The sequence below is a fragment of the Nyctereutes procyonoides genome, unplaced genomic scaffold (assembly GCF_905146905.1).
Source record: "Nyctereutes procyonoides isolate TBG_1078 unplaced genomic scaffold, NYPRO_anot_genome, whole genome shotgun sequence".
In the NCBI taxonomy this organism is placed as follows: domain Eukaryota; kingdom Metazoa; phylum Chordata; class Mammalia; order Carnivora; family Canidae; genus Nyctereutes; species Nyctereutes procyonoides.
This window is the reverse complement of record NW_026575142.1, coordinates 68,570,953-68,598,269: the sequence shown is the minus strand read 5'-3', so window position 1 is coordinate 68,598,269 and position 27,317 is coordinate 68,570,953.

Genomic DNA, 27,317 nt, shown 5'->3' with positions numbered 1-27,317 from the left:
AAACAAAGTGTCTTCAATGAGGGATGATAAGTGATGGAGAAAGGAACTCCAGCCAAGGCTCCCTTCTAGATATGCATTCAGAATTTCCCATGAAAGATATCATAAAGTGAAAATTACCAAGTATCAGATTTACAGTGCTGTTCCCTGTAGCACCTTTGGAAATGGCAGTTAAGTATTTCAGGATAATTAGAGACTGGTAAACCAACAAATTAATAAACTATCCCCAGGTGGCCACGAAAAGATAATGTGGTTCCCACAAAGTGACAAGCATTCCCAGGGAGAATGGCAGGCACTAGGAATGTCTGCTTCTATGACAACTTAGTAGGCCAAATTGATCAACAGTCTTAAAATATAAGTGAAAATAAATGGTTTAATTCAAAAAGTAAAATCTTTTACAAATTATTTTATATAAAACACATTTATAGAAATCTTTCTTATGGACAATTTTGCTTTTATAAATTATCAGATGACAAGAATAAGCCTTTGCACATTATCTCATGCTGTTCAGTATTTGGCTTGAAGCCCAGGAGAGGGTCATGCCTTTATAATGATGAAAATGCAACTATAAAACAGCCAAGGGATTTAGAAAGTGCAGCTGAGTGACGAGAAAATGGGCTTCCTTCCCTGTTTTGCACACAGTAGGCAGTCTGCAAATATTTGCAAATGGATTTGTTCTATTTGTTTACATACTGCCTCATACATACGTACTTGACAGGCTTTACCCAAGATTCTAAGTATCCAAGTTGTTATATATGGATCTTAATAGCTGTGAAGCCTCTGATTAGTCATCTGATGTCTTTAGGTTTCAATTTTCTCATTTGCAAACTAGGGTTAATTATACACATACACATGCGTATACATATATAAATCACATATGTCACATAGATGTATGTTAATTATATATGTATGTGTATAATACATATGCTTACACACATATCTTCTTATATTAATTGTGGGGGAGAAGCAGGTTCTTTACATAAGGCATCATAAGTCATGAAAGGTCTATAAAATTATATAATTCACAAATATACTGCAACGATTTATAATTCAGCTTTAGTTTACAAAGATACAACAGTCTCCAACACCTGGAAGTACATTTTTAGCTTCTATTTCTAATTTGATCACTGCTTCCTCTAAATGTTTTAACAAGAAACCCCTTTGTGAAAATCTTATAGGAACTTATAAGTTCTGCTGGAAAACAGCATATCAATTAAAATTCAGTGATATGTGCCATTTGCGATTTCTCTTTCCCAGTTGTTGTACACTTAGTATTTATATGTTGCACCGAATTATTAATACCTCTTCTGCAGGTGACTGATTTCATGTAAAAAAAAATCCCTACATACTTTTCAGTATAAAGAATATAATAAATATTTGGCATAACACACACAGAGATGAACTTAAAACGTGTGCACGTGAGGAAAACATTAGCTAAAGAAGTATGTAGTTCTCTTGTAAAAAACAAAGCATCACGGCAACATCAGAATAGTAGTTCATATTGTCTGGAAGCATTTATTAAATACATGGCTTGACATGGCACAAACCTCAAATCAACTTAATTTGTGTCATCTAAGAGTTCACACATGAGTAAAGGTATCACATTTCATTGAAATTACTCCTCTAGACCTGGAAATTTATTTATATACTTTAGAGGGTTGAGACATAAGATACTCTCTCCCCAAGTCTCTAGGAAAATTGCCAAGAACTAGACTTTAATGTTTATAGCCAAAAAAAATTAATAATCACTTCAGAACACTGAAGAATAGAAATCCACTCTTGATAATAGAGTTTGATTGCTGTCAAAATGAACTACTCACCACTTGAAACGTTTAAACTTGCAAAAATATTTGTGGAAAAAAATTATTACAGCGTGCATTAAAATATAAAGTCGTAAATGTCTAGCAACCTCAAAGTCTAGGTCATGACAGGTATTATTAAATCAAGAATGAGTGAGAGGATACAATGTTGGGATCTACCATGGAATTGCAAACTGTGGGTCCTCAGGCATGATGTCTTCTTATTTATAAGGCCAAGACTATACTGAGGTATATGAGTGCCCTGGGTAGGCTAATAACTTGGAACTCTTCCAATCAATAGTCTTTAAATGATTGTTCAGCACTTATTTAATGAGCTAAGGAGAAACCAACTTTCTTTCAATAAAAATTTTATATCTATATTCTTTACATTATGAGGGCTTTTCTTAACATGCACCAAATGTAAAAATAAATTTTTAATATGTTTGGAATTATCTTCCATTTTTCATGGTTTCCCCATCTGTCAAAACTGGATAAAAATCTGTCATTAAAAATCACTTATAACAGTGGTAACATAAGTGGAACATGATAAACAGAACTACTGCAATATGATAAAGGAGAAGTTTTGTGGGAGAAGTAGACTCTAGGTTTTGTTTTATTTATTTGTTTGCTTATTTTTAATATTTTTTAGGACCCTACTACCTAATTATTTCTGGAACCTGTGGAAGTATGAGAGTAAGCTCTCCTGGGAGCTTGTAGCAAGGGGATTAAACCCAAGCTGGAGAGTTAGAGAAGGCCTCTCCACAAGGGTTTTTAAAGGAATGATCCTATTTAGTTTTGGAGGGAGGTTTTAAGAAAACTGGCACACACCACTCTGCAGTGTGGGAATTGTAAATTAGTGCCAATTTAAAAGGAAGTGAGGTGTTAATCAGAGCCAATGCCTTATAAAACGTGCCCATCTTGTGACCAACAAAAGAGTATGTATTATTAAAATTACCAGATATATGGTATATATTATATGCATAAAGATATTTATAGCAGCATTGTTTATGTAGACTAATTTTTTAGACATTGTAAAATAAAATAAGGGCACACAGTTAATCAAGATCATTATTTTAAAGCAAACGTTTAAAACAGTTTAGGATACTTACGCCTTGAATACAGTTTTTTTTTTCTAACACACGTTCATTTTATGACTGACTTGTAAATTGTCAAAAGTTCTGACCAGTTTCATATTCAAGATTTTTCCAGAGATGAGGAACGATTCGAAGACAGTTTCTGTACTTTACAAATCATTTTGTGACTGTTTAATAAATTTATTGTGCATTAAAAATTATATTATGAGATAGATAGATGATAGATAGATATGTATGTGTATAATTTTAAACCAAGATTTTCATACAAAGAAGTGTCTCAGTTATCTTATGAGTAGATACTGCTGGTTTATCGAGTATCTATACAGGTGTAGCATAGGACATAAAGTGGACTCTGAAGAAACAATGACAAAGTCAGAAAATATCCTTTGTGTAAAGAAAATGTATTTATGATGATTTATGTATTTATGAGTGCCCTCACACTGTGGTGTGGAAAGAAGTGCCTTCTTTCCCTAACACATTAGAAGTAATTGTACTCTGTACTAAAAAAAAATTAAAGAATAGAATAAGAAAAGCTGAAAAAAGCTGTTTGTAGATTAAAAGAAACCCCAAGTCTTCCAAATCTCAGAGTTGGATTAAGAAGGGATTTAGTAATCAATAAAGATTAACAAGAACTCTAGTTAAAACAAGAAATCATATTTCTTATGAAATTTTACTCTAAGTATATTTTCTGTTTAAACATATGAATAATATTAATTAGCCATACCAAGTTATCTTTATATACTTTCATTAAGAAAAATCCTCAATTCTTTCTCTACACCAGTCACATTTATATTCATATTCCAACCTCACAATCAAAGCATGTCTGCCAATTGTGATGAGTTAACACCAGAAAGGCTAAATATTAATGTGCCCCTGATTGAAGATCCATGTAGTTAGTCTCTCCATTGCTCATGAGTTCAATGTATATCAGATTTTTCCAGGTTTGCATAAAAATATTTATCTCTTTAATAATCCAAATACCTACTTAGTTCCAATTTTCTGCAAAATAAAGAAAAATAAAGTTTAGTGCATGTGTATACACCTTCAAGTTAGTCCTGTTCTCTTGCAGTATATGCTGTCTTTTTAATGAATATAAATTTTAATACTCTGTATGCTTACATAAAACTACATTTTTAGTTTTTATTAGATGAGGAAATATTTATTGATCTAACATTTACCTGTCCTCAATATCCCATAATACTCTAGAAGCTGGCTACTCAAAATACAATTATTGAACCAGGAATATAGGCATCACTTAGTAGCCATCATGCAGAAATGCAGGCCCAGTCCAAACTTCCTGAATTAGAATCTTCTTTTGGACAGGATTTTCAGGGAACTCATCCATACACTAAAGTTTATGAAACACTATTCTGAGAACTTTGGCTACTACTATAAACTAGAAATTACTAAGATATTTTACAACAGTCTCATTCACCAGATTTAAGGTAACTATTGATGGACTGCTAGAAGTAGTGACGATTATGGGTTAAATAAGAAAAAGACATTAAACAAAGTGATGTGAATAGAGGTTGGGAGTTTATAGATTGAATTTTGCATAGATGATAATTTACTACAGCTTTAGAAAGAATCTGCAGTATAACAAAAATTTTTAAATGAAGGTGCATCTAATTATAGACTATTTATATAATTAATAGTCAATTAAGTGATTACTGTTTATCGCAGTGTATCAACTTAGGGACTGATGAGAGTGAAGATGAGGGATGAAAGAGTGTGTACTCTATAAAAGCTAAAATAGACACTACAGCTCATGCATCTTTCTATCTTAGATGCTCAAAATTATACAGGCACAAAATAGGTACTCAATAAAGGACTGCCTGAACAAGCATAGGGAGGATGAAGACATGGTCTTTATTCTCAAAGTTGGGTGATGAAGAAGGAATGGAATTCTATTAGAGAGAAACGTAAGAAGGGGCCTAGGGATATGAAAATCTAAGCATACTTAGTAACAACAAAATCCATAGAAGTTAAGAAGAGAAGAGAACAAGAGCACAAGGAGATTTGTCTTGTAAAAAAAAAAATGTCTAGAACTATGAACTTTGTAGGTATAAGGAAGCAGTTAATTTTGCAGCCAGAATCTGCAATATAAGAAATAACAAAATGGCAGAAAGATAATAAATAAGTAATAAAACTAAATCTTCCTAGAATTATTTGAATTAATTGGAAATAGGAGAGAAAACATAATAGAGACAAAAATGGAGGGAGCAGAAGAAAAAGAGAAAAAACAAGTGAGGCTGAACCAACGCCAAATCGTGACATTTTTCCTCATCTTTAACATATATATAATTGTTTAAGTAAAAATCATATTATTATATTGTGGAGTTTATAGCATATGTAGATATAATATATATGACAATTATATCTAAAAGGTGGGAGGGTAAGGGTACATAGACCTATATGGATTCAAGTTTTCTATGTTTTTGTGTCACTATAAAGTGACACAGTATTAATGCTAAGCAGACATATATTGAAGAGGTGTATATTTGAATCCCTAGAGCCACTACAAGTAATACAAAGAGATTTAGTAAAAAACATTAACAAAGAAATTAAATTTAAAAATCTAAAAATATTTTAACTAATCAAGAAGGCCAAAAAGAGGGAAAAGGGAATCAAAAAAAAAAAGAAAAGAAAAACAGAAATATAATAGAATAATATTCACAGATCAATCGTAATTCCTACATCAAATGACAATGGGTTACACTCCCCAATTAAAAGGTAGAGTTTACCTAAATGTATAAAAAAGAGACTCAACCAAATGCTAGCCACAAAATATATGCTTCAAATATAAAATAGAAGCATACAGAGAAATATACCACGCAATCAAAGAGCATAATGGGGATTTTCCATTATATATCAGATAAATGGACTTCAACTCAAAGGGAGATACACAATAAGTGTACCCACACATGGATACACTTACTGGTGATAAACGAGTTAATTCATTAGGAAGACAAAGCATTCATAAAGAAATTTGGGCCTAATAAGTAATCTTCAAAATGCTGAAACAAAATGAACAGAATTAGAGGGGAATATGGTCATTCACACAATAATAGTTGATTTTGGTACATTTTTCTCAGATTATGGGGAGAAACTGGACAGGAATTAAGTAAGGCTCATAGGTGATCTGATATTTGTCTTCTTATACAGTCTGCGAATACAAGGTGCCTCAGTTTATAAGTTTAGCTTTACACTCAAAGAGAGATGGGATGTTATTTTTTAACAAATGTATACCTAGCACCAACAATTTCCACTAATTTCAAAGCTTCCTCTAAAACTACTTTTTTAAGTAACTGATTTAAGAGACTACAATATATCTACCAAATTCCATTGAAACGTATAATTTTTTTCCAGATTGACTAGAAAGATTCCTACATAAATGCATTTAACGACGAACCTTTACAGGAACTCAGAAATGATCTACCGTTCTATTTTACATTGACTATCAGTGTGTGTATACTGGTATGCAAAACAATTTAAATAAATAATTATTTACCTTCATTATTAAATATTGAAGTTTAATTTAGAGAATCTGAAAAGATACACACTCCATAGGCTGAGTATAGCAGCAGATTTAATGTTAAAAGTAGTAAATATAAATATATATATATATATATATACCATGGACACTGTCCTTGCTTATGACTGGAGACTTATTCTTTTTCTATCTTTTTATCTTTTTTATCATTCTCACACATGACTTCATGTTTAAAGTAGATGATTCCCTACTATTTATTTATTTATTTATTTATTTGCTTAGATCCCCTTCATCCCCTTCCCTCCCTGTCCACTTCCGACCTCTGGCAACCACCCACCTGTTCTCTATCCATAGGAGCTTGCATGTTGTGTTTTTAAATTTCAGATTTTTTTTTTTAGATTCTACATAAAAAAGAAATTGTGCAGTATGTTTTATTCTGCCTAACATTCACTTAATATAATTCCCTCAAGCTTTACCCGCATTGTCACAAATGTCAAGGTTTCTATTCTATGGCTGAATAATATTCCATTGTACACACAAGCCACGTTCTCCTTACCCATACAGCCACTAATGGACATTTAGGCTGTTTCCATATCGTGGCCATGAGAGCACACGTAATGTTTTCAAGTCGGTGTTTTTGTTTTCTCCAGATAAATCTCTAAAAGTGGAATTGCTGGATCATATGGTAGTTCTCGTTTTAAGATTTTGAGGAACCTCAGTACTGTTTCTCACAGTGGCTCCCAGTTTATAAAAACTCAACAGTGGACAAGGGTTCCCTTTTCTCCACAACCTCACCCACACTTGTTATTTCTGGTCTTTTTCATAACAGTCGTTCTAACAGATATGAGGTGACAGCCCATCAGGGTTCAGATTTGCATTTCCCTCATGCGAATGTGGAGCATGTTGGCCATCTCTTCACGTACCTCTTGGCCATCTACATGTTTTCTTTGAACAATTTTTTTAAAGATTCTATTTAGTTATTCATGAGAGACACAGAGAGAGAGAGGCAGAGACACAGGCAGAGGGAGAAGCAGGCTCCATGCAGGGAGCCTGACGTGGGACTCGAACCCGGGTCTCCAGGATCACACCCTGGGCCAAAGGTGGCGCTTAACCGCTGAGCCTCCCAGGGATCCCCCTTTTGAACAAATTTCTATTCAGATCTTCTGCTCCTTTTGCAATAGGATTGCTTTTTGTTTGTTTTATTTCAGTCTGCTACTGAGTCGTATGAGTGCTTTACGTATTTTGGATATTAGTCCCCTTATCAGATATATGATTTGCAAATACCTTCTCCTATTATTGGTGGCCTTTCCATTGATGGTTCCTACTGCTGTGCAGAAGCTTTTGGTAGATGTAGTCCCCACTTACTTGTTTTTGCTTTTATTGCTTTTGCTTTTGGCATCAAATTCAAAACATCATTGCCAAGGTCTATATTAAGGAGTTTGCCACCTACATTTTCTTCTAGGAGTTTTATTGTTTCAGACATTATATTTGAGTCGTCCATCCATTTTGAGTTGATTTTTGTGTATGTGGTAAGATACCGGTCCAGTTTCATTCGCTTGCATGTGGCTCTCCAGTTTTCCCAACACCATTTATTAAAGAGACTGTCCTTTCCCCATTGTATATTCCTGGCTCCTTTGTCATGAATGCATTGACCATATACATACGGGTTCATTTCTGGCTCTCTATTCTGTTCTCTCTATTCTGTGTGTCTGTTTTTACGCCAATACCATACTGTTTTAATTACTATAGATTTGTAAGAGAGTTTGAAATCAGACAGCATGATTCCTCCAACTCTATTCTTCTTTCTCAAGATCACTTTGGCTATTTAGGTTTTTTTCTGTGAATCCATACACATTTCAGGACTACTTGCTTTAGTTCTTTGAAAAGTGCCATTGGAATTTTGGTAAGAATTGCACTGAATCTGCAGATTGTTTTGGGTAGTGTTGGCATTTTAACAACTTTGACTCTTCCAGTCCATGAGCACAGAGTTATCTTTCCGTTTATTTGTCTTCAATTCCTTTCACCTTCTTGGTTAAATTTATTCCTAGGTGATGGGCACTGAGGAGGGCACTTGACGGGATGAGCACTGGGTGCTATACTATATGTTGGCAAATCAAACTTCAATTAAAAATACATATATAAAGCAAAAAAAACAAAAATAAAAATAAATTTATTCCTAGATATTTTATTATTTCTGATGCAATTGTAAATGAGATGTTTTCTGAATTTCTCTGATAGTCTGTTATTAGTGTATAGAAACAAAACATAATTTGTGTTTTGATATTGTATCCTGCAACCTTACAGTTTTTGATGGAGTCTCTAGAATTTTCTATATACAACATCATGTCATCTGTAAATAGTGACATCATGTAAATAGTGACAGCTTTATTTTTTCCTTTCCAAATTTGGAAGCTTTTAATTTATTTTTCTTGCCTAATTGTTCTGGCAAGGATTTCCAATACTATGTTGAATAGACGTGGTAGGGGTGGGAATCCTTGTCTTGTTACTAACCTTAGAGTAAAGGCTTACAGCTCCCCATGTGTATAGTATTAGCTGCGGCTTATCATATATAACCATTATTATGTCGAAGTATGCTCCCTCAATACCCACTTTGCTGAGAGTTTTTAATCATAAATGGATGTTGAGGGACACCTGGGTGGCTCAGCGTTTGAGCATCTGCCTTTGGCTCAGGGTGTGATCCTGGAGTCACAGGATCGAGTCCCACATCAGGCTTCCTGCATGGAGCCTGCTTCTCCCTCTGTGTCTCTGCCTCTGTGTGTGTGTGTCTCTCATGAACAAATAACAAAATCTTTAAAATAAATGAATAAATAAATAAATGGATGGATGTTGAATTTTGTCAAATGTTTTTTCAGCATCTATTGAAATGATCCTATGGGAAAAAAAAAAAGAAATGATCCTATGGTTTTCATCATTTTGGTAATGTGGATAGCACACTGATTTGCAGATGTTGAATTATCCTTGCATTTCTGGAATAAATTCCACTTGATCATGGTATATGGATGATTCTTTTAACATATTATTGAATTCAGTTTGCTAATATTTTCTTGAGTATATTTGCATGTTTATTGATCATGGGTATCGGCCTATAATTTTCCTTTCTGTGGCATCCTTGCCTGGTATTGGTATTGAGGTGATGCTGGCCTACACAAATGTGTTTGGAAGATATCCCTCCTCTTGTATTTCTTATAAAAATTTGAAAAGGAGGAGTATCTGGGTGGCTCAGCTGGTTAAGCATCTGCCTTCAGCTCAGGTCATGATTTCAAGGGTCCTGAGATCAAGTCCTGAGTCAGGCTCCCTATTCAGAAGAGAGTCTGCTTCTCCCTCTCCCTTTTTCTGCTCTCTCTTTCTCTCTCTCTCTCTAAAATGAATAAATAAGATATTTAAAAAAAAAAGAGCTTGAGAACGGTTGGTATTAATTTTTTTTTGAATGTTTGGTAGAATTCACCAGTGAAGCCATCTGCCTACACTTTTGTTTGTTGGGAGGTTTCTGGTTACTGATTCAATCAATCTCTTTACTAGTAATTAGTCAGCTCAGGTTTTCTATTTCATCATGATTCAGTCTTGATAGATGGTATGTTTCTAGGAATTTATCCATTTCTTCTAGGTTTTCCAATTTATTGAAGTGTAACTGTTCATAATAGTCTTTTATAATCCTTTGTATTTCTGTGCAATCAGTTGTGAAATTTCCTTCCATTTACTGATTTTATTTACAGTCCTCTTTTTCATTAGTGAGGCTAGCTAAAACTCTGTCAATTTTGTTTATCTTCTCAGAAAACCAAGTCTTAGTTTCATTCATCTCCTCTATCATATTTTAAGTCTTTATTTCATGTATTTCTGCTCTAATCTTTATTTCCTTCTACTAACTTTGGGCTTCATTTATTCTTCTTTTACTAGATCCTTGAGGTATAAAATTAACTTATTTATTTGAGACTTTTCTTGTTTCTTGAGATAGAAATTTATTGCTATTAACTTTCTTCTTAAAATTGTTTTTACTACATCCCACAAAGTTTGGTACATTATATTTCCACTTTCATTTGTCTAGTGGTATGTTTTTTATTTCTCTTCTTATTTCTTCTTCGAACCATTGGATGGTCAGTAGCAAGTTGTTTAGCCTCCACATATTTGTAAGTTTTCAGATTTTCTTGGTATAATCAATTTTTAGTTTCATACTCTTGTGATCAGAAAAGATGCTTGATATGATTTCAATCTTCCAAAATTTATTATGAGTTGTTTTGTGGCCGAACGTGTAACCTATCCTGGATAATATTCCATGTACACTTGAGAAAAATGTGTACCCGGTTGCTATTGAATGAAGTATTCTTTATGTATCCGCCAGGCCATCTAGTCTAACATGCCATTTAAGGCCAATATTTCCTTATTGATTTTCTGTCTGGATGACCTTATGCATCAATGCAAGTGGGTAGTAAAATCTCCTACTATTATTGTATTGCTGTCTATTGCTTCTCTCTTTAGGTCCGTTAATATTTGCTTTATACATTTAGTTACTTCTATGTTGAGTGCACAAATGTTTCTGTATGTTATATCCTCTTGTATCCTCTTGTCGAACTGATCCTTCTACCATTATTTAAAACTCGTCTTTGCTTCTTATTATAGTGTTTGTTTTAAAGTCTATTTTGTCTGATATAAGCATAGTTACACCAGCTTTCTTTTGGTGCCCATCTGCATGGAATATCTTTTTGTGTCTCTTCACTTTCAGCACTATGTGTGCTATTATATCTAAAATGAGTCTCTGTATCTAAAATGGTGTCACATTTTACATCTTTTTATTTTGTGTATTCCTAAACATTATGATTGCTGTCTAGTTATTTTCACTAATTTGTCTTTTAAGCTTTCTACTAGCTTTATAAGTGATTAATTCACTACCTTTAGATATTCACCTTTTCAGTGAGTCTTATTCTTTCATATGTTTTCTTGTTACTCATTAGTACCTTTTCTTTTTAGCTTAAAAAAAATCTCTTGAACATCTTTTTGTAAGACCACTTTAGTGACAATGAACACTTTTAGCTTTTGCTTGCCTGAGATGTTCTTCATCTTTCAATTCTGAATGATAACTTTGCTGGATAGAGTAGAGTATTCCTGGTTGGAAGTTTTTCTGTTTTTGGTTTGTTTTGTTTTGTTTCCAGCACTTTATATGTATCCTGCCACTCTCTTTTGAACTGCAAAGTTTCTGCTGAATAATTTCCTGATAGTCTTATGGAAGTGAAGCGGGTTTCATTATATGTAACACGTTGGGGTTTTTTTTTTTCTTGCTGTTTTTAAGATCTTCTCCTTGTCTTTAACATTTGACATTGTAGTTATTATGTCTTGATGTGGGTCTCTGGCTTCGTCTTGTTTGGAACTCTCGGAATTTCCTACATCTGGATGTCTGTCTCCTTCCCCAGATTAGGGAAGTTTTCAGTCATTATTTTTTCAAACAATATCTCTGCCCCTTTCTCTCTTCCCTTTCTCCGTTCCTCTACAATGGGAATGTTAGTGTATTTGATGTTGTCCTAGAAGCCCTTTAGCTATCTTCACACAGCTTTCTTCTTTTTGCTCATCTTACTGGGTGCATCCCACTGCCTTGTCTTTGAGTTGACTGAACCTTTCTTCTGCTTCATCTAGTCTGTTACTGATTCCCTCTAATGTATTCTTCAGCTTAGTTATTGTATTCTTCATGTCTGTGATTTTGGTTCAGTACTTTCTTATACTGTGCGTATCTTTGTTGAAGTTCTCATGGCGCTCATCTATTCTCTCCCAATTTCAGTAAGCATCTTTATTAACATGATTTTGAACTCTTTGTCAGATAAATTAGTTATTTTTGTTTTATCAAGAGTTTTTCCTAAGGTTTTCTCCTGTTTTGTTTTCATTTAAAACGTATTCCTCCATTTCTTCATTTTTCTCAACACTCTGTGGTAGTTTCTTACAGAAGATCAGTCATCTCTCCCAATCTTGAAGTACTGGGCTTGTGTAGTAATTCAACCTTGTCCCAACTCTTTGCTATCTCTGAAACTTTTGTGTTTATCCAATCAGCCTATTATATTTGTAATGGCTTCCAGTAGTTGTGGATGTGCCAAGACCTGTCAGTGTCCCTTAGGAGAAAATCTGAGCACTGAGATTCAGGCTGCTTGGAAGCCAGACCCTCAGGCAGCGGCTTTTAATGCAAATATATACAGTCCTATGGAACTGCAAGCATAAGCTCCCTTGGCCAGGTGATCTGGCTCTGTTCTCTAGATGACAACTGCAAAAACTGAGGCTCAGTCTGCTGCCTCGGCAGTGCCCTTGGGGTGGCAGCTTGCCAAGAACTTTCTCTCTTAAAGCCACAGAAATGTAAACTCACCTCCCTACCACTGGCCCCTACAGCCAGGTAATGAAGGAGCATCCCCCAGAGAGCTGCAAACACTGCAGCACCAAATGTAAAAACCAGGGTACCAGTCATATATAAGGCTCCCTCCTAAGAGATAGTGGTGCTCTGAAATATGGCAGAAGAAGAGTGCAAAGATAGTGCCTGCCCTCCAAGGTCTCTGAAAGGATTATGATTTGCCCCTAGATGTATATTTAATTAGAAGCCTGTTCCTCAGAATTCAGTGATGATGATTAGTTAATAGGTCCTCTTCATAGAGAGACAAGCTCCAGGCTCTGTTGCCTCTCATTGTGCCCTGGCGGTACTAGCTATTTAAGAACTCTTCTCTCATTGATTATATAGTCTTGTGGGACCCACAGGCATAAGCATCACTGGCCTCCAAAGCCAAACAATATAGAAGTGGCCCCTGGAAGCAGCCACAAAAATTGGAGTGCCAGACAGAGGTATGAGGTCCTTTCTGGGTGACATCAATTATTGCAGTCCCGTGGGACCAGGAACTCAAGCTCCCCTGACCTTCAGAGCCAGACAGTCAAAAGGTGTCCCTTGAGTGGTAGTCACAAAGATCAGGGCACTAGTCAAGTATAAAAGCTTCCTTCCAGGAGATACCAGTGCTTCAGAGCACAGCAAAGGGACAGCATGAAGATGGCACCATTCCATTTATGATAACATCACTATGTGAAATATAAAGAAATAAATTTAACAAAAGATGTGTAAGATCCATGCAAGACAATGAAAACCACAAAACACTGCTGACAGAAATGAAAGTTCTAAATAAATGGAACGATATGACATGTTCATGAATTAAAAGATATCTATCCTCCCAAATTATTCCATAGATTTAATACAATCCCTAATAAAATCCCTGCAGCCTTTTTTGTAGAAATTGAAAGCAGATTATAAAATTTATATGTATATACAAAGGATCTGAACAGCCAAAACAATTGACAAGCTGCTTATAAAACTTACATGAAAATGTGAAGCATCTAGAATAGTCCAAGTAATTGAGTAAAAGAACAACCTGAGAGGATTTACACTATCTGACTTCAAGAGCTCACATAATTCTACAGTAATCAAGGCTATATGGTAGCAGCATAAGAATTGAGAGATAGATCGATGGAACAGAATAACAAGCCCAGAAATAAATTTCCATTTATTTAGTCATCTAATATTTGACAAATATGCAAAAGCAACCAAATGAGGAAAGCCTTTTCAGGAAACGGTGTTGCGATAACTAGATATCCATATGGAAAAAAAATGACTTCAGACCCTATCTGATATCATGCATAAACATAATTTAAACCATATATTTAAATATAAAATCTAAAATTAGAAGTTGTTAGAGAAATACACAGAATATACTGTGTATACTCCCTGTATAACTTGGGAGTAGTCAAATGTCTTAGGTTGGTCACAGGAGGCAAACCAAAAAATAAAGAAAAGAAAATAAATGTTGTTCCACACATCAAATCAAAAGTTCTACACATTAAAAAAAAAGACTAAGAACATAAATAAGAAAGCAATAAACTGAGAAAAATATTTGTGAAAAATATGTGACAAAGGACTAGAATCCAGGATATATTACAGAACACTTACAATTCAATAATATAAAGAAAACCAATTTAAAAATGGGCAAAAGATCTGAAATAAAACAATTCTCTGAAGAAGATAAACAAATGGCCAAGAAGTACATGAAAAATTGCTCAACATCATCAGAAGACAAATTGAAAATTAAAACCACAATTAACCAAATTAACCATAAATTGACCAAATTAAATCCACTTACAAGAATGACTAAAACTAAACAACAACAAAATACCAAACACACATACACACAACTAGTAATACTAAAAATTGACAAAGATGTAAAGGAATTAAAAAAAACAGAAATTGAAAACACACATAAGCCACCAAACAGACAACTCTGGATTTCATAGAACATTTTGTAGATCAATTTTTACAGTATAGAAGAATACTATAATTGCTGAAGCTAAGAAGTGATTATATGCAAGTTTATTATAGCTATCTTTCAACTTTTATAAATCTTTAGAGCTTCCAAAAAAGTAAAAAAAAAGAATATTAACCCCAAGGAAATGCTGGGGTTTTATACATTTCAAGTAATCATTCATTATTCATGTTTTAAATCTTTTTCTATGTGTATTTGTTTTATAGAGTAGTGGCTGAATGTCTAAATTCTTGTGGTTCACTGCCTGCATTGTAATTCCAGTTTTGCACTTGCTAGTCGTGTGGACCTGGACAAGATAATTAACCTCATTATACCTCAATTTCCTCATCTATAAAATATGAATAATAAGAGTATCATTTTCATTTGGTTGTTGTAAGTATTGAAAGAGCGTCAGCATGTAAGGCATTTACCTTGCCTGTCACAAGGTAAATATTTGAAAACATTAGCTTTTATAATATTATTACTTACATACTTAATTCATGCACATCACTTGCTCCATATATATTTGCAACAGACAAGAATATACAGTAAAGTTATTGAGTAACTAATCTCCATTTTTATTAGCAGGTTCAACTGATTAACATAAATTGCAGGTTGTTATTAGATGCTGAAATTATGCCATTTTATATTCTTTGGACCAGGGAGCGTGTAAAAATGAATCCCTTTACTACCTAGGCAAAATATGGCACATATCCAGAAGGCAGAGACTGTGGTTCATACCTCGTAAACACGCCTGGGTTGAATTCTCAGACAAGTGACTCAACAGCTGCGTAACCTGGGGCATGATATTTAATGTTGCTGAACTTCAATTTCTTCACTTGTTAAAATGAGGTTGATAATACCCATAGGCATATATTGGGGGAGTAAATGAAATTTACTATATGTAAAACTTTAGTACAGACTATGGCATATAACATAAACTCAATAAGTTAAATTCTTACTTTTTTACTATTTGCAAAATATTCATTTATGTATGATAATACGATGCCTCAGGGACCACTGACAATGACCTGCAGCTAGAGGATAAGGATAAAGATCCAGAAAGTTCCTCTGTCAAGACTCCTAGAGAGATATTCATATTTGCCATGTTAGAATGTCAGTATTCCAGGTTTTAAGCCCAAAACAGAGGGTTGCATTAACACAATGAATTTTCAGATATGGAAAATTGTATTTGCATTTTTACTAAGTTATTTTTATAAAACAAACCAAAAGGCTGTGTAAGTAATTTGCAGAGAGAAATATGAAATGACTGAAAATTCCTGAGAAATATAGAAGACTTATGCTTAGAACACTATAGTTCATATGAATATTGTTTGAATATTTTATTACTTTGAGTTGGTATCATCTTCTTGGGTAATTTATTTGCCTCTGCAGAATTTAAAAATGAAGTATATTTATCTTGAGAGGTGTGAATGTATTTTTTTAAAAGTCTGTGCATTTTACTACCAACAACAAATTTGGAAAAATAGTATCCTATTGTCTAGTTGCTTAGTGCAAAAAAATCAACTTATTCATGCAATCATTTTCTTTAATAATTCAGTGCAAATAGTTTAATCAGAGGTTACTGTTTCTTTTATTCTTTGGTATTCTTTCAGCCTTTTTTACTTTTCTATAGGCTCTCAGATACAGTGAACTATTATATTTGCAATGAATTCTGGTTTAATATGTTTTAAAAATCTTCCCTTGTCAACCATATTTCTTATTATGTACTTATGTCTTATTCACCACTATATTCTAAACTCTTTATAGTTTAATAATTTTAATAGAAACACAAACCAGCTATAAGCACACTAATTTTAACCTTGTCCAAATATACAGAAAACATCCAAATATACAGAAAATCCTACGGTAACAAATGCTATCATTTATAACTTTCAGCTCTTTCTGCAGTCACATATTGCTTTAATGACTCGTAAGAAGTATACATGTATCAAAACAAGTTAAAATTCTATAACAAGTTGAAATAATACATAAAATGGTGAGGCAGTAGTGATTGAAGTTAAGTAGTATTCTGAGATTCTAACATCATTAGAAAGAAAACTATAGTTACTGTTTAATGTTGGGTACTATTTTGGCAAGTAAGAATGTTAAAAAATTTAAGTATAATACTGAAAAAATAGAAATATAAATGTAAAATGTACAAAATAGAATAAATAAAATGTCATCAAACACAAAGCAGGAAAGAATGAAAAAGCAACAAAACACATACATATACACACAAAACAACAATAAAATAAAACAAAATCTTGTAATTATAAAATACATAGTTAAAAAACAAGAAATTCAATGAGTCAGAAACCACGATGAATCTACCTTAAATAAATTCATCAGTTCAGAGACAGAAACTCTTGCAATACATTAAAAATGACAGCTGTATGCTATTTTAAAAAGAGACAACTAAAACATAGAGAAAGTGTAAAAGAAAGGAATTAAAAAGAAGACATTAGGCAAATATTCAGAAAAAGAAGCTGGTGCAGTTATATTGATTTCAGAGAAAATACAGTACATGGAAAAAAGAAATATTAGAGAAAAAATAAGTCATTACATAATGATAAAAAAGAACAATTCACTAGAAAGACATAATAATATTTCATCTTTTTGTTGCCCAATATATTGTTACAAAATACATTAAGAACCTTGAAAGATCTACAAGGAGAAATCAACAAAAATGGAAACGGAATTTGTCAATTTTAACATAAATATCTTAATATTTGTCAGAAAAGAACAAACAAAAACAATACTAGGACATACAGGCTTTAGAAAAGACAAATAATTTTATCTAATGAACAAGTACGAAACCCTAGCCAGAACAATTAGTGAGTTAATATTATTTCAAACCCACATAGAACATCTAAGAAAATCGTGCAGAAAGCAGCTCTTAGCAAACACCAGGGGACTGAAATCATACAAACCACACTGCAACAAAACAGAACAAAATAACAAAAAATTTAATCCCCAGTTCCCCTTATCATGGTTTGAAAATTTGTAAATATACTTTTAAATAATGCATGGGTCAAAGAAGAAGTCATAAAGGTGATTACTAAATATATAGATTTGAAATGATAAATGAGAATGCTACCTATATAGGTTTTGTTGGATATATCTACAGCAGTACTAAGAGGCATATTCATAAGCTTAAATGCATATATCAGAAAAGATTAAATTTGTAACTTATGATATTAGGAATAGTTTTAAGAAATAATATTAACTTGAAATTATTAAAAGGAAGATTTTATTTGAACAGAAATTCAAATATATCCCAATTAGATAAAATGGAATAAATCAGATATTTATTGTTAGTAAAGAGACAGAAAACAGAAACTCTAAAAGTGAAAAGGGCATTTTTGCTCAGGTATGAATCTTCAGCAGGAAACAGCCAGCCATGAGTGTGGGAGGATAAAATAGCAAAGAACAATTAGTATTATATTTTTGCTTCCCTCTTACCACCGCCTAGAGCTAAATAATGCCTGTTCTAAGAGCCACAGTGACTCAGAGCCCTGGGCTGGGTATCCAGGAAGCACAGCAGGGGGGTACAGGAGCCCTTTGTCTCTAGAGGGATAAAAGCTAGAAGGGGAACTAACAAGCTTTATGAAGTCTTTTCTCCACAACTTTTGCTCCAAATCCCTACACTGGTTAAATTCAATCTAAGGTTGTTAGCTTTTTTGTGCAATGAACCCCTTTGATAGTCAGGTGAAGCCTGTAAATCTCACCTCAAAATATCAAAAAATACAGTAAATAAAATAGAGCATTACAAAGGAAAAAAGTTAAATTGAAATTCAACCATCAAAACATTTTTAAAACTCTCGATACAGCACCGTGTATGCTTTTTAAAAAAGTAAGGCATTAAATATGATAGCTGCTGGCTAGCACTGACTGTAATTCCAAAATAATAAGCAGAAATAAGATTGGAGGTATCTCTAACTATAAACGGCATGAAAACATCTGTGATAGCTATCACTGAAAACATCTGCGATATACACGGCAAGAACGTCTACACTCATTATTTAAAGAAATCTTAAAATTCAATGAGATTATAATAGACCAACTGTGATTTTGTTTCATATATTCATGGGCCCCCTGATCTGATGTTTTCTCCTAATACTGCTTCTCTGTAAAAGAGTGAAGCCTTGACCAGAGCATTTATTCTGTGGAACAAGATAGATTTTCTATGAGTTTGTGTTGTTTGGGTTTTGTTCTCCTTGCTATGATTCACCCACTCCCTCACTCTGGCTGCCTGGGACTAGTGGGGCTGTCATCTCAGCCATCCACATAAGGGATGCCCAACCAGCAGGCGATACTCCCAAGGGAAAAGGAGTTGGGGGCAGGGGACGGGATGGGGGGGAAAGACTTTCCTTGACCACCCTCTCCAAAACAGCCTCCAAGAGAAACACTAAAATTCAACAGATCTCATTCAAAATGCCAAGGGATTTAATACATTTTTTAACTGAAATTCCTGTGTGATATTCTAAGGAAACAGAAAATGTTCCTACAATCCACGCAGACAGGAAAGCCTATACAAACACCCCAGACAATTCTGATTGAAGCTGTAAGATGAGGGCAATGACGGCTAGGTACAAAAGATAACCCAAACCAGAAGAAACAGCAAACCCATGTGGGGGGGGAAAATCACATATAATGAAATAGTGCATTGCATAAGTTAGTAATTTCAAAAGTACTTTCGGACAAAATGTAAGCTCTACCTCACACCTTATAGAGAAGAAAAATTCAGGTGTGTTAAAGTTTAATTATAAAAATGAAAACATAAAACCACTAGACATGTATAGAGATTAATGTAATCTAAGCATAAGAAAGACATTTCCATATATGCCCTCAGAATTTAAAATTACACATAAATGTCCACTTGATTTGAGTACAAACAAGTGAAATATCATCTAACATCATCAGAAAGACCAATGACAATTTAGAGAGGGTGGAAAGGGATTTGAAAAACAAAATCCTTATGTTTAAATTTTTAGGAAAGAGATAAATAATAAAAAAGACCTCAGCGATTCATCCAAGAAATAAAAATGACTAACAAATGTTAAAAAAGTGTTTCATCTTATTAACATCAAAGAAATGAAAATTAAAGTACCAATGAAATTTAATTTTGTCACTTATCAAAGTGCCAGAGATTTTTAAATTGAAATTTTTCATGCTAATTAGAGTGTGATGAGATGAGTGCTTTCACACTCTGCTGGTGAGAATGTAAACTGGCATAATAATATTACTGGAGAGCAATTTGGGAGTGTCTTCTAAGAGCCTTAAAAATCTTCATATATTCTAATTGAGTATTTCAACATCCAAGTAACTATTTTTATATTTTTTTCAAGATACATAACAATGATCATCACATTATTACTTAAGATAATAAAATCCTGGCTTCAGAAAATACCTGACGATAAAAGACCAATTTAATACGTCACGATACACCCGTATGAAGTGTTATATACAAAAACATACTTGATTCAAAGAATATGTAGGGACATATATATATGGTTCTCATCAAATATTAGATGAAAGAAGTAAAACAGAAAAATTCATTTAAAATTTGATCCAAAGTACATAAAATTAAAAAATCACTATTTTATGAGAAGGCCAGAACAAAATAGACCATATTGATAATAGCTATTAGCTCTGCGCAACAGTGTATGTGTAATATTTAATTTTTTTCATCTTTTCCATGATTCCTACAACCTTATAGTCAGAAAAATAATAAATGTCTTAAAACAGGAGGTACTTCACTGCAAATATTTCTTTAAAAAATGATTTTATTTTCTTATTCATGAGAGAAACACAGAGAGAGAGGCAGAGACACAGGCAGAGGGAGAAGCAGGCTCCCCCAGGAAGCCGGATGTGGGACTCGATCCCTGAACTCCAGGATGAGGCCCTGAGCTGAGAGCAGAACTTTACCGCTGAGCCATCCAGGCATCCCGCAAATATTTCTTTAGTCGTTATGAATCATTAGTGAATCTTAACAAGTGTGGAAAAAATGAATTTTTTTATATAAAATTTCACTAATAGTGCATATGTTTAGAACATAATTACTCTGTCATTGGGAGCATGGATTCTGGAGCCACACTGCCTTGGTTTAAATGTCAGCTTTCCATGCCCTAATTTCCTTACCTGAAAAATAAGAATACTACTACTAGACTAATAATAATGACACTAGTAACTATCTCAAGGCATATTCATTAAGAGTTAAATGAGTTAATACATGTGAAGTATTTCGAAGACCGACACAAAATTAATACAATACAAGGGTTGGAGTACGCCCAGACGCACACACACACGTACACACGAGCTCATTGTGCTCATGAAACACTAATTACTCAATTACTCAATTGATCTTACTTTACTTCTCTCTCATGATGAACAAATGAACTAAACAGTTTGGAGTTTGGCTGAGGTCTAGGTAGTTTCAGAGATTCCATAGTTACTAAATTCAAGTAACATCTATTGAAAGAGCTTAGAGACCTAGATAAGTGATTGACTAATTAAGTGGAATAATTAAAAAGCAAGAACTATCACCTAGCCAAATTATCTAGAGACTTCCTATTGATAAATTGGAAAATTTACTACATTTACTACAAATTTAATCAGACTAAATCCTCTTGATGTCCTTGACGGGGTAATTATGTAATGAGATACGTAAAATAACTGCTATAAATTTGTCTTAGTATCTATCCAGACCCCATCAGTAACATCTTGAACCTATTCCTCTTCCTATAGTCTCCATCAGTTTAAAGCTGAGTGCTTGTGTGTGGAGTGTCACCAATATAGCAGGTTCATCCTTACTATATTTCAAAACTGGAGAACGGAAAGTGAACTTTGGTTTATTTTACATTTTCTGTTCAGTGGAAGAAGTTAGATATTAATTTCAAATGGAAACCTATTCTTCATTTCTCTTCCAAGAAGCAAGTCATGCATTTGTCCTCTACATCACTTTAATGTCATTCATCTGATTCTGAGTCTGCAAATCCATAATGTAATTCCTAGTTTGCGGCCAGCCTTGGGATTCACATGCTTTACACATTTCAATTGTACGAAATGAAAAAAAGAAAATAATAGTGGGTCAGAGAAGAGGAGTTGCCTTATGTTCATACAAAAAAAAAAAAATCTGTGGCAGCACTAGAATATACTGATCCCTCTGAAACAACTCTTGCATCTTTATAAGGATCTTTTATAATAAACACCCTACGACTCATGCCTCACTTCACATATCCAGGTCAGATCCCTTTCTAGTTCTCTTTAGTTGCAAATTGAGTTGCAATTTCCATCACTGCCCTCTACTTGACTCCAGTCTGTCTCACTTTTATAACTTCTCTGTCAACTTCACACATACAAAATAAACAAATAATAAAAAAAATTAAAATACAGATGACTGTGTGTTTATTACCTCAATCTTAAGCCCACTCTCATATCATATCAGATTTTTTCTTCACTGAGACAGATTTTTCCCTGTCCCCTATGGTTTTGACAGTTCCTTCCCCATCCCAATCCCATGCCATGTAGTCTTGACTGGGCTGTCAACCATGGCTCCCCACCTATACCTTGTCTGTGATCTGGAGCAGGAACATGGCCCAAAAAAGTCAAGCAGAGCACTTCTCTGGTTTGATATCCAAAACCTGGGAGTAGAAGAGTCTTTTCCCGTGAGGTTGCTAAACTGAGATGAGTGGAATCTAGACATCTCAGTGACCACCAAACTAATGATACAGCATGAGGGACCCTGACTGTCATAGCTGCAATGACTGACCCTCTGGATCTAGCTCTATGCAAGCCAGTTTCAACCCTGAAACACACAAGTATGAGAGTCAATAAATTCCCCTTTTTACTTGTGATATTTTGGGTTAAGATTTTACTATATAATATCAGTTCCATCTTCTCCTCCTTCCCCTCCCTATTTCCTTCTTTATTTTCTTACTTCCTTTGTCGTCACTCTTACCCAAGGCTAGATATATATTCACCTGTCTGGATTTCATTCCATCTCCTGAGGAACTTTACCACACCAAATCATTCCATCATAACCTTTATTTTCCACGTCTTCAAAGGATGCCTTCCTATTTTGTGTTTTTTCTATTGCATGCAAACACATGCAGTTCCATGACAGAATCCTGACCTACTTACCTCCTTTTCTTTCTGCGTTCCTTTACAAGTAAACCTCTGGAATGTATAGTCTATACTTGTTTACTCCACTTTCTAAACTGGTTTCAACCCTGCTTACTCTATTGAAATGCATTATGCAACAGTCAAAATAGACATACTATTTTTTCAAATCCAGTTTTCATTTTTCTGTCTTTGTTTCACTCAGTCTCATTGTTGATTACTAACTCCTTGAAACTTACTCTTCCTTTGTCTTCCATGCTTCCCTTCTCTTTGCTTTTTCTTTTTTGTTGTTCAATGACAGGTCCTTTCGGGGGCTCCCTTTCTTTGCTTATCCCTTAAAATGTATCACTATTTAGTATTTCATTCATGGCTTCATCTCACTTTCCATGGCTTCATCCCCCGCTTCATCATATGTAAATGAAATCCATGTCCACATTTCTAGTCCAGACTTTTCCTGAATTTTGAGTAATATACCCAATTGGCTGCCAATGCTCATTCCACATAGATGCTACACAGATACTTCAACCTCAACAAATAAAAAGATGAATTTGCCAAACTCTCTCCCAATTTGTTCTTCCTTATCTTGGTCAATGTTACCACCATCTATTCCCACCACAACCTTGACTCAGATAACACCTTAGATTTCTCCCTCTTTCTCCAACTCTTAATTAGTATATGGATTCTATGTTCTACATGTAAATAAATAAATGTTCTATCTCTTCCCCACCACATTTGATATTTTATTTTTGGTCAATCTCTGGTAAAGCCTTATTCATTTACCCTCCATAGAGATGTCAGAATGACCCTTCAAAATACAACTTTAATTTTCCACTCCACTTTAATGATGGATAAGGCCTATATTTTTTACTAAGCATACAAGAACTTTCATCTTCTAGCCCTTCCTACTTTTTCGGTCTCATCCCCATCACCTATGATAACCACTTATTACACAGTTCCCTAGATGCTGGATGCCTTTAGGTCTTTACCAATCCTATCTATGCTTCCTGGAACCCCCACTTCAGAGACAAGCAGTCTCACACAGATCCAAAAACCCAACAGTTTTTGAATAACTTTTCAAGCAGTCAATAAATAGATTTGTAATTATGTATGCAGTTATCTTGCCTAATAATTTTAAGTCCTAAAAGCTGCAATATAAAGCTTACCCAAACCTTTCTTCCACTACAAACTAATAGATTAAAAATCATTTTATACAGCTTATTAGAAAATTCTGACTTTTTGTTAATATCTCCCTAGTAACCTATATTCAACTTTTAGTATTCCTGCCATCTTTAGAGGACAAAGTCCCTGCTCAGGCTGTGCTCTGCTGGTCAAAGGGAGACATCAGCTTATTTCTGAGTTGAATTATGTCTTCCGGCCACATGGGGTTTTTGTTCTCTTCTTGGCCTTCTCCTTAGGTAATTCTCTAGCTTATCTCACTCTATTCCCAAGTAATCAATATTTATGAGACACTGGAGGCAGAGAACTACAGTCATAAAATATCATAACACTATGTCGACTTCACTAATTTCTCAGAGAAGAAAATGACTCCCTTTCTGCTTTTCATCCCATTAGCTGGACTGAACGCCAATCCTTTTAAAGCACAGTGCTTGTTTAGTTAATAAATGGACCCAATTAACTGATTTCTAACAACATTTAGCAGTTGGTTTATTTTAGAAACTGTTTCAGATACAAAGATTAAAGCATTTACAACACTTTCAAAATTTTCTAATTTTGCTAAGGGTAACATGCTCAGTCAAAAAAGATGAAACATACACTTGAAGAATGACTAGTAATAATTTTTGTTCATTAAGTAAATCAATCACTCATTAATGCATGCTGCAAATATTTGTAAAATTTTCATCATATATCAGTCATCATGTAAGGATCTGAGGAGCTTGCTCCCAAAAAGTTTTGTTCTAATACAGTCAGTAAGCAAAAATTAGCATAGCATATGAGATGTTTTGCTTTTGATCAGCTCATTCTAATTCCTACATTTTGTTGGAGAAATAAAACCAATAATGAACAACTCTACATATTTAAATGGCAGGTAAGTGAGTTGTGAAATCAAATGCTAAGTAATGAATACATAAATACATACACATACATAGGTGCAGAGACTATAGTTATCTCACATAAATGATTTTATTAATTAATCAAAAAACAACAAATTCGTTTAAGAAAAATTTTAAAGCATTAGCAAAGTATGTTACTATGTAACATTTTGCAATGTTATTGCAATAACTTGACCAAGTTATTGCAATAACATTACATTTGCATGTATCTTCCATTTTTCATAAATTTTAATAATTGTAGAGGTGATCATCTGACAGTTTAAATTAATTAGTAAATAACAAAGTGTCATTATTTTCTATCCTTTTTTTGAAAATTGATTAGCCAGAGTGTAACTTCATTTTAGTAAATTTGATTCTGCATTTAAGATAATGTAAAAACTAATTATTAAGACTACATGTAGGGGTGCCTGGGTGGCTCAGTCAGTAAAGTGTCTGTCTTCAACTCAGGTCATAATCCTGGGGTCCTGGGATCCCAATTCTCCTTCTTCCCATGCCCCTCCCCCTCTTCATTTTCTATTAATAAATAAATAAATAAATAAATAAATGATAAGATTACATATAATACTAGAATATCAGAAACCATGTTAACTTGCTATGCATAACTTATCCCATTTCATGAGGACACATAACAAATTATGTGCATATGCATATAAATACACAACCAAGGAAAACTGTGACAATTAGTATGCATATATTAATCAAACCATATCAGATTAACTCCTAAAATATTATATTAAGCAAGTGGTTCTCAAGTTTTTCTGCTCTGTTCTTAAAAACAATCTTGACTATATAAGTTGTATTTTTTATGGGTGGATATATTTATATATGTATGTATCATCTATATCTATACTTACATGGAACTATCTATATCTATGAAGATAGATACATATTTTTTTAGGGCGCATATGGGACCCAGAGGGAGAGGAAGAGAGAGACAAACCCTAGTGGACTCCATGGCCAGCGTGGCTCCTGATGCCAGGCTTAATCTCACAACCGTGAGATCATGACCTGAGCTGAAATCAAGACTCGAACATTTAGCCAGTCATTCAGGTGCCCCTAGATACACATATTTTTAAGAAAATTAGATATATTTTTAAGAAAATGAAATATAATTGTTTTAAAATGATGTAGTATTCCGCAGAGTATGTGGCACTTTTTCAATCTATGTATTGCAGAATAGTTCATAGAACAAAGTATTAATTCAGGTTTATTTTGTTTGTTTTCATGTAGAAGAAGGACAATTCTTTTATAAAGTATACAGAGAACTCTAAGTCATGCTAGCTGGAGACAAACTAAACTTCAAAATAAGACTCTGATCAAGGAGGAGAAGGGGCAGGTGATGATGAAGAAGAAAACTTACACCCAGGACTAAACTTCATCAGAGACCTGGCCCAGGTTAAGAATACATTTTACTTCTAGTTTGTTCTAGGTTTGAGTCTAACAGTGGCACTCTTCCTGTTGCTACTAGAAGAATTTTTATAAGCAAAAGGCAAATTACCAGAGAGACCAACATTCTTAATTTCGGAGGTAGGAAATCTGCCACCTCGTTAAAGGGAGTGCTGCGTTACTAGCCCACTGGCGTCCTGACAGCTGTAGAGCACACAGCAGGCTTGTCCTCCTGACCAGGAAAAAGATGCTGAGAAGCTGACTTAAGAATACTTCTTTGGGGACTCAATAGCTAATGCACACAGTAAAAGAGAATAGGAATTATTGCCCAATGCAAAAAAGAAATATATATTTTATTATATAATAGTCCTACTTACAAACAGACAATTGCAAGTGGGAAAATTGAAGAAAAAGAGTGACATAGTTTTCTGGAAGACACCATGTTGTATCAGTATCTGAAAGGAATGGTACTCAAGGTTCAGATTTCTTAAGTGGCAATTATTTCACTAAAGTTTCAGGTGTATGATTTTTTCTTCCTGGAATTCAAGGTCCATATTTGAAGGTCAAGGCAGAGAATGCGGAGTATATTCTAAACATCTTTTCTGCAAGTCAGCATTTATAGAATTTCAATGCTCATTTTTCACAGTGGAGAATTCATCTCTACTCTTAACCCAATGGCCAATATCCAAAATGAACAGAGAAAATAATGCCTTCTTTGAAGCTTTGCTTCATTATTCTAGGAAGGCCAGGTGCTCCTTCTGAAGCAGTACTGATTTTCACTTTGCAGTAATTATAAATACAACTTTCTTTTTTTTTTTTTTTTTCAGATTTATTTATTTGAGAGAGAAAGACACTGAGAGCCTGTTGGGGTGGGGGCAGCGAGAGAGGGAGAAGGAGAGAAGGGGACTCCTCACTGAGCAGGGCACAGCCCTGGCTAGATCTCAGGACCCTAGGATCGTGACCTGAGAGGAAGCCAAGAGGCAGATGCTCAACCGACTGAGCCACAGGTGCCACAAACGTTTTTTGGT